Source organism: Ochotona curzoniae, unplaced genomic scaffold (assembly GCF_017591425.1).
Source record: "Ochotona curzoniae isolate NIBS_2020 unplaced genomic scaffold, NIBS_Ocur_1.0 patch4, whole genome shotgun sequence".
Classification (NCBI taxonomy): domain Eukaryota; kingdom Metazoa; phylum Chordata; class Mammalia; order Lagomorpha; family Ochotonidae; genus Ochotona; species Ochotona curzoniae.
In genome coordinates this window covers 513868-527819 of record NW_024466972.1, presented here as the reverse complement: position 1 = coordinate 527819, position 13952 = coordinate 513868, and the positions used below count along the sequence as shown (strand labels likewise).

Below are 13952 nucleotides of genomic sequence, written 5' to 3'. Positions count from 1 at the left end.
CTGCCGGCTAAAGTCCTCACCTTGAATGCGCCGGGATCCCATATGGGCTCTGGTTCTAATCCTGTCAGCCCCACTTCCCATCCACCTCCCTGCCTGTGGCCTGGGAAGGCAATTGAGGATGGCCCGGGGCCTTAGGACCCTGCACCCACATGGGAGACCTGGAAGAGGCTCTGGGTTTCTGGCTTTGGATCGGCTCAGCTCCAGCCATTACAGCAACTTAGGGAGTGAATCAGAGGATGGAAGATTTTCCTCTCTTCTCTCCTCCTCTCTGTATATCTGACTTTCCAATATAAATAAATAAATAAATAAAATCTTAAAAACACACACAGACACAAAAGCATTCTACCAATTGTAGAAACCTGACTTCCTACTGTGGAAGAAAAAAGCTCCCCCAAAGGTGCACAATATATTTTAAGTACCATCTAGTTCTGGTCTGTTGCATGGATGAATAGAAATGCAATAGGTCTGGTTTCAAAGTAAGTCTGATACCTCATTCTGATATATTACTATTAGTTCTTCAACAATACTACATTATCAGGAATTTAATGCCCAGGTCTAATAATACTTAAGTTTGAAGCTGATGTTCTTCAGGAAGATAGGCAAATTGTGAGACAGAAATTTCATTAAGAAGTACAAAAGAATCAGAAAACATAGGGCAGAGGACAAAAAGAGTATATGAAAGTGGGTGTGAGGAATAGAGGCACCAAGCCAGAGCAAGGTACACTGCAGGTTCTAGTGGATGGGCCTGTGAGAAAGAAAGCCAGTAGAAACAGAAAATAGGCTTCCAGCAGGTGCAAGTAACTCATACTCTTACATACACAAAGGATCAGAGCAATTTACAAGCAAAAAAGTGGAGACATACCTTCTGATCTTGATCCTATGATTTGCCCAATCAAAGAAGAAAGATGTTTCTTGGGGCTAGTTTCAAATATTTGCCTGAATGATTTTGAGTCACTCTCCTGTTACTAAAGTTGTCCCTGTTTGTTGCAACTGAACAAGATGAAATACCTAGGAGTTTGGTTAATCCTTCGATTTGATCCTACAGTAGATTTGTAACTTGGACGTGATTTTGTTGTAAAGAACCCGGAAACAGCCACCTTATTCTGAATGGGCATATGTTTAGTTCTAGTGCCCTATCCACTGGCCATTTATCTTTCCATCTTTGAATTTCAGTGTCCGAGAGAAGAAAACTTGTTAGCTGTGTTCATTCATTTGAGGGTAGTAGAGTCACCTCAGAGGTCTCTAACTAGCAGTTTTAAGATACCTTCTCTTGAGCACTGGCTTGGCATAGGCTAGAGGTGGAGTATCTTTGAAAAGAGCTGTGGAATTAGCAAGCTTCTATAATGCTTAGCACTTAGTTAATCATTAGACTAAATAGTAATATTGTGTTCATTGTTCTCATATGGGGAAGGAGGTGAAAAAACCATGGAGGCCTTGGGGACATACCACTTGTGAGTTGACAGTAGGCTGTGGGAAGAGGAATCTGATCTCTGGCCTAATTCATTTGGACTTTGCCTAGCTGCATGGTTTTTGTCTGCTGATGCTCATTCCCAAATAACGTTCCTAGGCTTCATCTGGCCTCTTGTTTCTTACTGGCATGAGAAGACTGATGGGATGTGGTTGTAGACCCCAGTTACTGTCATTTGTTCATGAGGTTCCACCTGAGTCCCCATAGTGAGCAGTGTGCAAACCCCTGACTAAGCTCCTCCCTTATGACTTCTGGCTGTGTCCTATTTATTATCTTAATAGACACTTTCGTAATGCCTTGAGTTCTAAAACAACCCATGATACAGCTCCTTGTGCTGTGACTAATCAGTGATGAGCCCCTGGATTTTGGCTTAATTTACCAACTGCAGCACTACTGAAAACTCTGCAGCCATTTCCAGCCACTGCAGCGGCTGTATTTTGAGGTTTCACTGTGCTTTGCACCCACAAAGAACACAAATTTTGCAGACTTCACTCTTTTCTCCACAGAATTGTATAATGTGACTGGCAGGGGCAAAATAGAAGATCTGTATAGACACCAGGTCACACATTCAAGTGTCCTTGTTTAATGTGATTGAAGGTTTCTGTTGGCTTAGCACCTTAAACTTCTTTTTTAAAGATTTATTTTTATTATTTTTCTATTGGAAAGGCGGATATACAGAGAGGAGAGAGAGAGAGGAAGATCTTCCGTCCGATGATTCACTCCCCAAGTGAGTGCAACGGCCGATACTATGCCAATCCGAAGCCAGGAGCCTCTTCCGGGTCTCCCACGCAGGTGCAGGGTCCCAAAGCTTTGGGCCGTCCTCGACTGCTTTCCTGGGCCACAGGCAGGGAGCTGGAAGGGAAGCGGGGCTGCCGGGATTAGAACCGGCGCCCATATGGGATCCCGGGCGTGCAAGGTGAGGACCTTTAACCACTTGCGCCACCGCGCCGGGCCCTAGCACCTTAAACTTCTTAGTGAAGAAACAGTTCCCTAAGGATTTCTAATCAAAACATCACAATGTTAGATACGTGAAAAGTGTTCCTTAAACAGTTCGAATTGAGAGGAAATTAAGGACTGAATATTGAGTTTTGAGTGGTGCTAATATGTATCCCTCAAAGCCACTGTTTTCAATATTTATAAATTTTATCTAGGAAATTCATTCGGATTTACTTGTGTTATTACTCAGTAGAATTCCAAATAGAAAGTTTCAAGCTCAAATGTAACAATCAAATAACTAGAACACGTATGTTTGAAGTCTAGTTTCAATTCTGTAAGGAAGTAGGTCAGGAAATTAGTTTCTGAAAAGCAATCTTGTTAATTAGATTTCTTTCCAGGTGAAATGTGAAACTGAATATCATTATCCAGTCTGACTTATAATAAATGGATCTAATTTCAGTTATAATACAGAATTTCCTATTCATTCATCTGAGGCTTCCTTCCAAATACTATCATTGGTTTTATGAGGAAAAATGCAAACTATTTCCTAGAGGAAATAATGTTTCAAGGTAACTTTTCTAAATTAGAGTAACTAAGGTAAAATCAGAGTAAATAAGGTAAAAGAAATGGATTGCTCCAAATCTGTACTCCATAATAATCAGTTTAGCCTGTTGTGATTATAGACACTCTTTAGAAAGTAATACCATGTAATATAAAAGAATTTCTAAGGAGACAATGTCATAACCTTAAGCAAGTAGCAAACTTGACAAAGGTGTTTGCTTTATGATCTAAGAACCAAAGTCAAGGGTAGTCCTGGGTGTTTTTTTTTTATTTGGGTTGGGTCAGGTTGTTTTGCTTCCCTCACAAACATTTCTGAGATTCTTGGCTGAAGTTCCATCCCTTTTTTACAACAACAACCTAATAAATTATCTTAAGCAGCATACAGTGCACATTAGGCTCATTCCTGGATACCCAGCATGTGTTCTGGTGGAATCCACACTATGTGATTCTTGAAGTAATGGAGCCAGACCCTCCTCTCTACGTTGCTTTATAGGTAAGGACAACTGTGTATTCCTGCCCAGTGCTTTGAATCAGGGCTTAGTGGAGCTGTTGGATAAAGACACACACACACATCCTTTTTTTTTTTTTAAGATTGATTTATTGGAAAAGTAGATTTATAGAGAGGAGAGACAAAAAGATCCTCCATCCACTGGTTCATTCCCAAAATGGCCACAATGGCCAGAATAGAACTGATCCAAAGCCAGGAGCCTGGAGCTTCTTCCAGGTCTGCCACACAGGTGCAGGTCCCCAAGTCATTGAGCCATCCTCTACTGCTTTCCCAGTCCATAAGCAGAGAGCTTGATGGGAAGTGGAGCAGCTGGGATACAAAGTGGCACCCATAAGGGATCTTGGAGCTTGCAAGATGGAGGATTAGCCAACTGAATCATTGTGCCGGACCCTGGGGATGCTTTTGAAGTGGCACAGAAGTGCAGCCCGCAGCAGCTGAGCACAGCAGTGACAATCATGTCTATTGAAACATCCCAGACAGACCATTTCTGTAGCTTTGACCTGATTTCTGCTCACTAGCTTTGCTGGCTCCTCTCAAACTTGCAGCCTTGGAGTCCAGCCTTTGTATCCAATCTGTGAGCTGTCTTAAAACCTTACCAAAAAATTCCCTTTCTGCTGAAGTAATTGAAAGTCCGTTTCTATTGATATAACCAGGAACCAGCATATACTTATAGCTCTGCTAACTCATTAATTAGGAAACAGCTTTTGTTTTTTGTTACATAAAAATATTCTAATTTATAAGCAAATCTTTTCTGAGAACTGTTTAAAAAAATAATAATTGATGGAGAAATAACGGTAAGCTTATCTGTTGATTTGGGTGTCTTGCCTCTTTTGGTTTTGGATGGGAAAATTTTCCGCCCGGAGAAGCCATTCATTTCCCTTTCTCTTTCCTTTTGTAATCGTGTCTTGCTCCTCTCAAGACCATTCTTTCTTCCTCCCAAACCTCGTCACCATACTACTGATACTCTGGTTGCCCCCCTTTGTCAGGGACAGGGGAGTCCGTAGAGAGAAAGAGCCTGAAAGGAGGGGAAGCTTCCAACAGCAGGTGAGAAGGACAGAGAGGGCAGGAAGGAACGCCTGTCACTTTTCTATTTGAGTAAACTTAACTCTTGTACATTTCTTGCCCTGTTTTCAACTTCCACTCTTGGAATTGAGAAATGAGTAAAGGAAGAAAGGTGGGGCCCGGCGGCATGGCCTAGCAGCTAGAGTCCTTACCTTGAATGTGCCAGAGTCCCATGTGGGCATCAGTTCTAGTCCCGTCAGCTCCACTTCCCATCCAGCTCCCTGCTTGTGGCCTGGGGAAGCAATCGAAGACAGCCCAAAGCTTTGGGACCCTGCACCCATGTGGGATGCCCGGAGGAAGTTCCTGGATCCTGGCTCCGGATTGGCCGTTGTGCTCACTTGGGGAGTGAATCATCGGGTGGAAGATCTTCCTCTCTGTATATCTGACTTTCCAATAAATAAATAAATCTTTGAAAAAAAAAAAACAAAGGTGGCAGAAGAAAGGAAGTATGATTATCTTATAATTGTACCTATGAAATACATGAAACCTGTTCTCGTTATATTAATAAATTAATAAAAAATTTTAAATGAAGAAGAAAGAAAACCTGTGGGTCACAGTTTCCTACCCCTGGCCTCTTATTTCCATTTAGCTTGCAAGGGGGTTTGTGTTATGTAGTGTTGATTTCTCCACACTTGAACAGTTTGAATAGCATGGTAGGTGCTTTGGAGTTTGTTGAATAGTTGTGATGATTTGTTTAAAGCTCTGTAAATTCCTACTCAGTTACATTTGAGCTTAAATTCAGTTCTTATGAAATGATTTCGGATTTTTTTTCAGAATTTGTAACTTACTTTACCAATTGAAAATACATTCAAGAGTAAAGTGGTGTTCTTCCAAATAAACATGTAAAGCAATTTCAGGGAACTTGGAGACTGCCCTTGCTACAAAGTGTTGAGAGAGTGCTAAATTTCTCGTTGATGGTTTAATAAACAAAGGAATGGGCCTGGCACAATGGCTCAATGGCTGGGTCCTAACCTTGCAGGCCCTGGGATCCCATGTGGGTGCCGGTTTGTGTCCTGGCTGTTCCACTTTCCTTCCAACTCCCTGCTAATGTTCTTGGGAAAGCAGTGGCAGAGGGCCCAGAGTCTTGGGACCCTGCACCCACAAGGGAGACCCGGGAAGCTCCTGGCTCTAGGCTTTGAATCAGCTCAGCTCAGCTCAGCTCTGGCCATCGTGGCCATTTGGGGGTGAACCGTTGGATGGAAGATCTTTCTGTCCTTCTCTGTAAATCTGATCTACCTTCCAAAAAAATAAAATCCTTTTTAAAAAATTAACTAACTTCAGTTCAAAATTGATTTGAGTGGATAAATGAAATACTAACATTTTGTTCATATACTAATGTACTAACAACTTCTCTATTTTGAAATATTTCCTCAGATTTTGTCTAATGGGAATTTCAGTAAAGAATTTAAGAAGCTTCTTTCAAAGTGCCAGAGGAGCTTCATGGGCCTCACCCGAACGCACCCACTCCTCCTTTCATTGTCATCCCAGGCCTGTCAACCCCTGTCTTCTCCAGTACCAATGCCAACCTCCTCCATTGCCACCCTGCCACATGACAGTTTCACTCCTCTGATTTGCTAATTAGTCAGACACTAGACAGTCTACCTCTTGATAGCCTTGGCTTCTCCCTGTCCTGTGAGTCATCAAGTCCTAAATATCTCCTAATTATCTTTGAGTCCTCCTTCCTCTGTTTGTCACCATTGCCAGCATCCCAGTGTAGCCCTGCAATATTCGTCATTGAACCTACAGCAGTTGCCTCCTAAAGGATTTTTTTATGAGTTTTGTCCCCTTTTAACTTGTCCTCCATGCTTTAGACAATGTGGTCTTTTTAAAAAGTACCATCACCACAACTCTCGTGTGCCTAAAGACCATCCAATCAATGTCATTGCCATTAAAGTCCAGAATTCTTTATGATGGTTAGAAGACTGTGCTCTCCATCACCATCATACACCACCTCATACCACACTGCTCCTCTGGCTTGGCCAGTGGTGGACTTTTCTCGCAGTTCTTGGATCATGTTGTAATCTCTTCTGCCTTGAGACTTTCCATAAGTTACTCTTGTCTGCCCTCAGTTCTCATGTCACATCCTTCAGCTGCTAAACGTTTCCTTACAACTCTGCTGAGTCCACTGGACAGGCAGGTCCCTTGTCACAGCATCACACAGCACTTGTCGGCTAGCTGCAGATGCTGAGAACACATGCTCATGTCTGCTTTGCCCTTATCGATATTCCTGACTTCCTGGCTTGACTCCCCTTTTTCCTATACTCTGAGGAGTAGCTTTTGTGCCACTCTTTTCAATTTCAAATCACCTTTTAGAGAAAAATATGTCCCTTACTTAACCTCCTGTATCCCTGGGAGACAGAGATGTCTCAAATCAACCTATTTCAACAGCCATTTCAAAGAGGCAAAACAATATAGTTAAGAGTATAGTCCTTAATTTAGGCTGCTTGAAATCAAATCCTAGGTTTGTCGATTACAGAGCGTGATCTCAGGTAAATGACTCAGCCTCTACCCTTGACTGTGTTTCTTCACTTGTCCAACAGTAATACATCACTAATGGGATTATTAGAAGAAGAAATTAGTAAGTAAGTGCCAGTAACTTCCATATTACATGTCATGTAAATAATTACTATTACCATTTCTTGAACTCGCCCTTTATATTAGTTCACTTTTCATTACTGTAAATGGATGTCTTAAACAAGTTATTCAAACAGAAAAAAAGCATATTTGAGCACCTGGCTTTGAAGGTCCACCGTTCAAGACTGGTTGGGCTCAACGGTTTGGAAATTGGGTGAGGCTGGAGCATGGCATGGCAATGGGAGAGAAAATTTGGAGGAATGAACACATGACTTTGGTTTATACAACCAATGCTCTTGCAAGAACTGTATTCTGAGAACACACCCCCAATGACCTCCTAAGGATCTCCGTTTGTGCTCTTGTTCTAGACGCCATAAATAAGTTGTTCCCACCCTCAAAGTTCCTATAACTAGGGATGTTGGGGAGTAAATGTCCACATGAGTTCAAGAGACGTTTGTTCTTCCAACCGTTCTGTGTCACATAAGGTTTACATTGGCCTTGTTTGGTTTGACTGGTTCAGTGACCAGCACAGTATTTAATATTAAATAGTTAGACTTTAAACATTTATAGCATGAATGTAAGGATGACTGAATGGTCATCATTCATTAAACATCACCATAGTGGAGAATACAAGGAGGTCTTCAACAACTTAATGGGCAATATGTGCTATGAAAAACCTATGAAAGGATTTCAAAACTTTGGTACAAAATTAAACTTCTAATTCCATTTTCCATGCACATTTGGTACCTTCATAGCAAAGCAAGAAAATCTTTATTAAGAAAATTTTTATAAACTCTCAAATTAAAATGGGGGTAACAACACCTGACACAGAGAGCTGTTCCAAGATTAGTAACAATAAAGTATGCAAAATATTCGTCTCAGTGGCTATCACACTGTGCTCACCAGTTGTAAGCTGTTATTACTCTCTGAACTTATAAGTTTGTAGACCAAACTCCCTAGGTTTCTTCCAATATTAGGCTCTAATTTCTGCTTCTCTGTTCTCTTTATTACAACAGTTGCAGATAATCTTATCTTTTCAACTTCCTATCAGTGTTACAAAATCTATGAAAGGGTAGCAAACTCTGCCTTCCATAATATCCAACACATTCCCTGTTCAGAGGTTACTCAATTCTTACGGATATTGAGAAGATAAATGGAGATGATTAGGATGTACTTTCCAAACACAAAACATTGTGCTATAGGAGTTTGCCAACAATGATTAATATAACCAGCTATCTGTAGAACTTTATGAAGGCCCTGTGTGTCTCTCAGCCTTAATGACTAAGATCATAGATATGATAGAAATCTGTAAATAGCAAGTAAAAGCAAATTTATTAAAGCCTAGGCCAACTGCATTATCCAGCTGTACACAGCGTGTTCTTTCTTCAGATGCAGCAATAAATGAAAGAGATGGTTGCCATAGAGATTGCTTAAATTATGCCCTTTGGCTAGCAGATTAGAAGTCCACTTCTATCTAGAAGAGAATGTATTTTGCCTTTAGCTGAGTTGTACAAGCTCTCTGTCACAATTTCAGTTTTAGTTATTAAAGCTCAAATATTAAACCTATAAACACCATACTTTATGAATACTTTTGTTCTTTTGGTAAAGCTTATTTTAATATTTATATGCAAATCTTAAAGGATGATGTTTCTGCCTTGAAAATTTTGTTTTTCAAGCTCTTCCCCCTAAGGTGCTATAGAAATCTTGCTTGAAATTTTTTCAGCCACGTAACTGACTTCATTTTCTTTGAAGCTCATATTTTATTTTTTGAATAATTTTTCAGAAGCTATATGTAGCATCACAAAGGGTCCACCAGCACAGCAAATACTTATGATGCATGGAAAGCCCATTTAATAATAACTTATAGTGATCAGCAAAAAGATGTGTGGATGGTAATATTCAGATCCTTATGTAGTAGTGTAATCTCTTCTTCAAAATTCAGAAAGTCATTACAAACTCACAGTCAGGAAAATCTGCCATTTGCTGCAGGGAAGAATTTGTCAAGGTTAAGCTTACTATTCTGATTCAGTAAGATAGGTTCTGTGGGTAACAATGTGGAACTTGGATTTTTTTTTTTTTTTGTAAATTGAATAAATTTTGTTTTGCTGTGAATCTGATCACTGTCCCCTAAAACATTGCTGCATAAATCCATTTTTCAAGTGTGATAACTTAAAGGAGATATGTATTCCCCAAGGAAATAATAATTTTCCTCTTTTCCTGGCACTAAGGATTCAGTCATGACCTTCTTTTGTCTAGGTTAAGGTTCAGAAAATCGCTTCTTCCTGTGTACTAGTGGTGATTTGCTATATTTATATCATTTACACGTGTATGTGTACATGTGTGTTAAAATTTGTGTTTAGGTGGGCATGTAGAGAGGAAGGTGTCACTTTACCAGCACATGTAGTAAAATCGAAATGATACAGAGAAGATTAGCAAGGCCTCTACATAAATATGTAGAACATTCCATAATTGTTCTAAAGTGCATATGTCAAATGACCAAATAACTATATTGATCTGCTAAGATTAGGATTTTTTCCTGAAGAAAAAAAATGGAGAATAGTAGAGGAAAAATAACTTCCTGAGAATTCTGAGCTTTCTAGGTGTGATTAAATAATCCTGAAGCGCATTTCCCATTTCCCCATGCCCTCCATCCCCAAAATCATCCTCTTTTTTTCTTTAAGGAAATTTCTTTTTTTTAAGATTTATTATTGTTATTGGAAACCATTTATTATTGTTATCATTGTTATTGGAAAGATATACAGAGAGCAGAGAGAGAGGAAGATCTTCCATTTGATGATTCACTTCCCAAATGGCCACAACGCCTGGAGCTGAGCTGACCTGGAGCCAGGAGCAAGGAGCTTCTTCCAGGTCTCCTATGTGGGTGCAGGGTCCCAAGGCTTTGGGACGAACTCTACTGCTTTCCCAGGCCTCAAGCAGGAAGCTGGATGGGAAGCAGAGCCAGTGAGATTAGAACTGGTGCCCACATGTGTCGGGGTCCCTTGGCCAGCAAGTCAAACCCAGACACTCGTTGTCCTTGTAGAACCTTTATTGTAGAGATGACACAGCAAAACCTGTGTGCAGCCACCGTGCAGCCACCACATTGTGAGGCCCACAGCAGCTACATCATGGCGAGGCGCTCTTCCCCCTTCCCGTTTCTCTGGCTCCCTTATATTGGGTAACACGGCCAATCAACATAAAGGTCACCTCTGCACGCAGTGGGCAGGCCAATCCTCACACAGATCACGCGCTGTCCACGAGCCATCCACGCACCCCTGGGCCAATCACAGCAGACTTCCTGAGACTTGTTTTTTCTACCACAGCAGGAAGCAGCAGTTCGGCGCCCGTCCGTCTAGGGTGTGGGCTGCAGGCTCCCTACAGCTCCCCACACACATGGGATCCTGGCACCTATAAGGCAACGATTCCAGCCACTAGGCTACTGCACTGGGTCCCAAAAATCTTCCTCTTAATTGTAGTAAGACTAAGTGAGTTGTTATGCATCAAAATCTTCTAAGACCTGAAAAGAAAGGCTCCAAATCATTAAGGAAAGAATATCACTTCTGACTTTTCTTTCCCTGAAATAAAGTAAAATTTAAACAAGTACCTCTTTCCTAGGTTGAGAGAATTGATATAGCAATTATCTATTATTAATATTTCTTCTTGTTTATCAAACATAAAGTTAGTATTCCACATGTAAGAATCTCTTTAGATTTTATATAAGGAAGGCTTTACCACTGAAAGGTGCTAACATAAAATCTATCCGCTGTCTGCTGCCAGAGAGCCAGGAAATCCTAAGGATTTTCTTTCTACTTGCCCAGCGACTAGTGCTAGACATGTGGTCTGTTGCAGTCTATAACCTAAGCAGATGTCTACTGATGTTTCTGAAAAGCTTTCCTTTCTTATTGCAGACAAACAAAACTGATGTCTCTTCTGTTCTCTGTCTGCTTCTTTTTTTTTACCTCTGATGTCAATGCAGTGTCTGTCTTGTGGTGGTGTATATTATGACCACGAAACCCAACACATGAGGCTAAGGATGGTGATGGAAAGGTGGCAAGGGGTGTTTGGTGGCATCATTTCACAGGAGACTCAGCCTCCTCATTCTTTGTTCTCGTTATATGAGACAGACTGGTCCCTGTGAGTTTAAGCCATTAGTAGTTTGATTTTCTGAGTCCTTACAAGAAAATATCCTAACAGATAATTGATTTGAGTTCCAGTCTGAGAAAGCGCTCCCAGATCCAAAGGATATTGTCATTTCTCGTCTATTTCAGGTGAGGTTATTTCATCTGTAGCAATCAGCAAGTCAGTTTGACCTTTGCAAAGTGTGAAAAGAGAAGTGATTGGTGTTAGATAAGCAAACAGCGCTCTGTCAAGATGTGCATACGACACAGTTCAGGAATCCTTTTCGGAGTAGTAATAGATTTTAACCCATTTGGAAATAAGGCCAATTACAAACCATGAAGGAACAAATTTAAATTGAATCCCTTTTAATCAGAGGTTCAGAGGGCTTGTATCCATTGTACACATCATGGCCTTTTCTGAAGAAGTTAATGAAAACTGGCTTCCGTAACAGAAAGTACACTCCATTTCTGTATCTTCTGGGAATGGAGCTTGCTGTCTTGTCATGTTCCTCTGTTTGCAGGTAGAATGGTACACCACCCTTCCACAGCACATCTCCTGTAGACTTCCCGGCTCTAATTAGTAGAATTGTAGATGTCTTCTATAGTTTCCAAGCTGTCAGCTGTAATGCCATGTTGTGTATCTATCGGCTTCATCATCTGAAACTATCAAGTTCCCCCTCATCTCATAGTCACTTTCAGAAAGCCAGTCACGTTCCAGTTAATATCACAAGTTCTGAATCAGGTATTCAACAGATTCCCTGCTGATACTGGTTTCAAATTTGCATGCCAGATCTTTCAATAATAATAATAATGGCTTTCTGTTTTGAATTGAAGTTTAATTTACATAATATTAGATTAACAATTTAAAGTATGCAGCTCAGTGATATTTAGTGTGCTCAGAATGTTTTAGAACTACTACTTTATTAAGTTCCAAGACATCTTCATCACTTTGAAAAGAAAACCCTATAGCTATTAAGTAATCGCTAACCATTCACTTTTCCCTGCAACCTGGAGCAGCCCCTGTCTTCTTTATAACTCTTTGGACTTACCCATTGTAGATCTCATATAAAAAGAATCATATGATATGGGATCTTTTGTGTCTGGTTTCTTTTATTCACATAATGCTTTTGAGGTTCTTCTCTATCATAGTATGTATCAGCACTTCATTTCTCTTCACAGATGAGTAATAATTGCACTATCTTGCTATACTACACTTCACTGCACTGTTGTGAATAACAGTGTCTGGTATTCACATACAATATTTATTTGAAGACTTCTTTTACATTCTTTTGGCTGTTTTACCCAGGACAGAAATTTCTGGGATGGCTACTTTATGTTCCGCTTTTTGAGGAACTACCACATTGATTTTCAGAGCACCCAAACCATTGTGCACTTGTCCCGGCAGTGTGTAAGCTTCCCATTGACTCAGCCTTACCAACATGGGCCATTTTCCACCATTTTTTATTACAGCCTTCACAATGAGTACAAAGTACCATCTCTCTGTGGCTTTAACTTGCATTTCCTTAACGATTAACAAGTGAGTGATTATCTGTTCCTGTGCTTGTGGACCATTTGCATATCTTCTTTTGGTGTTAGTTTCGACTGACAAATAATTTTGTTGAATATGTTTGTGGGTTACATTGTGATCTATATATATGTATATATATATATATGTATCTATATATATGTATATGTGATCTATATATATGTATATATATGTATATGTATATATATATATATAGAGAGAGAGAGAGAGAGAGCGCAGTAGTAAAATCAAACTAATTAGTGTGTACATCATACCAAGGTTCTTCAAAAGACTAAATAACATTACCATATGATCCATTGATTTCCCTATGGGGCATATATCCAAAGGAATTGTTATCAGTGTGGAGATGTGTGCTCTTCCACATTCATTTCAGCATTATTCACAGTGGTCAAAATATACAAATAACCTAAGTGTCCGGTCCATTAACAGATAAATAGTGTGTGTGTGTATATACATATACTTATATATATATATATATGAATGAAACTCAGCAAAAAGAGAAAGATTCAAGGTTTTCTGTCATGTGCCCCACATATAATGTGGAGGAAATTATGTTAGGTTAAATAAGCCAGGCATGAAGATAAAAATATCATATGATCTTGTTTGAATGTGGAATCTGGAAAAGATTGAATTCAGAAGAAGAGAGTAGAATGGTTTTTACCAGGGACTAGAGGTGGGAAGACAGGGAAGACAAGACATTGATCAATGGACACCAATTTTGTTAGATTAGAGGTACGAATTCTGGTGTTCTATGGTATAGTACTATATATTTTTTAAAAATAGCCTTTTAAAAAATCTCTGCAAATTCTTTGTCCATTTTGAAATTGGATTGTTTGTCCTTTTGTTGTTATTGTTGTTGTTTTATAGTTCAGATTCAGTCCCTTTCTGTAATTTATAAGTACTCTTTCCTGTAGTTTTTGCCCATAGTTTTCCTCCTTTCCTGTAGTTTGTGAATGTTGTTTCCTGATACAGGGATTGTCTTTTCAATTTCTTGCTAATATCTTTTGATGAACAAAATTTTAAATTATGATATCCAATGTATTTTTTCCTTTCCCCCCTCCCTACTACTTTTGGTGCCATATCTGAGAATCCACTGCCAAATCCAAGGTCTTGAGAATTTATTGTTGCATTTGCATCTAAGCATTTTAGTAGACTATTGTGAATTTGACACAACATGACTGA

General features: G+C 39.8%; 1 pseudogene; it reads left to right on the top strand.

Moving 5' to 3' along the window:
• The first annotated feature begins 9489 nt into the window (after positions 1-9489).
• LOC121167610 lies at positions 9490-9583 on the top strand (annotated as a pseudogene).
• Positions 9584-13952: the final 4369 nt, after the last annotated feature.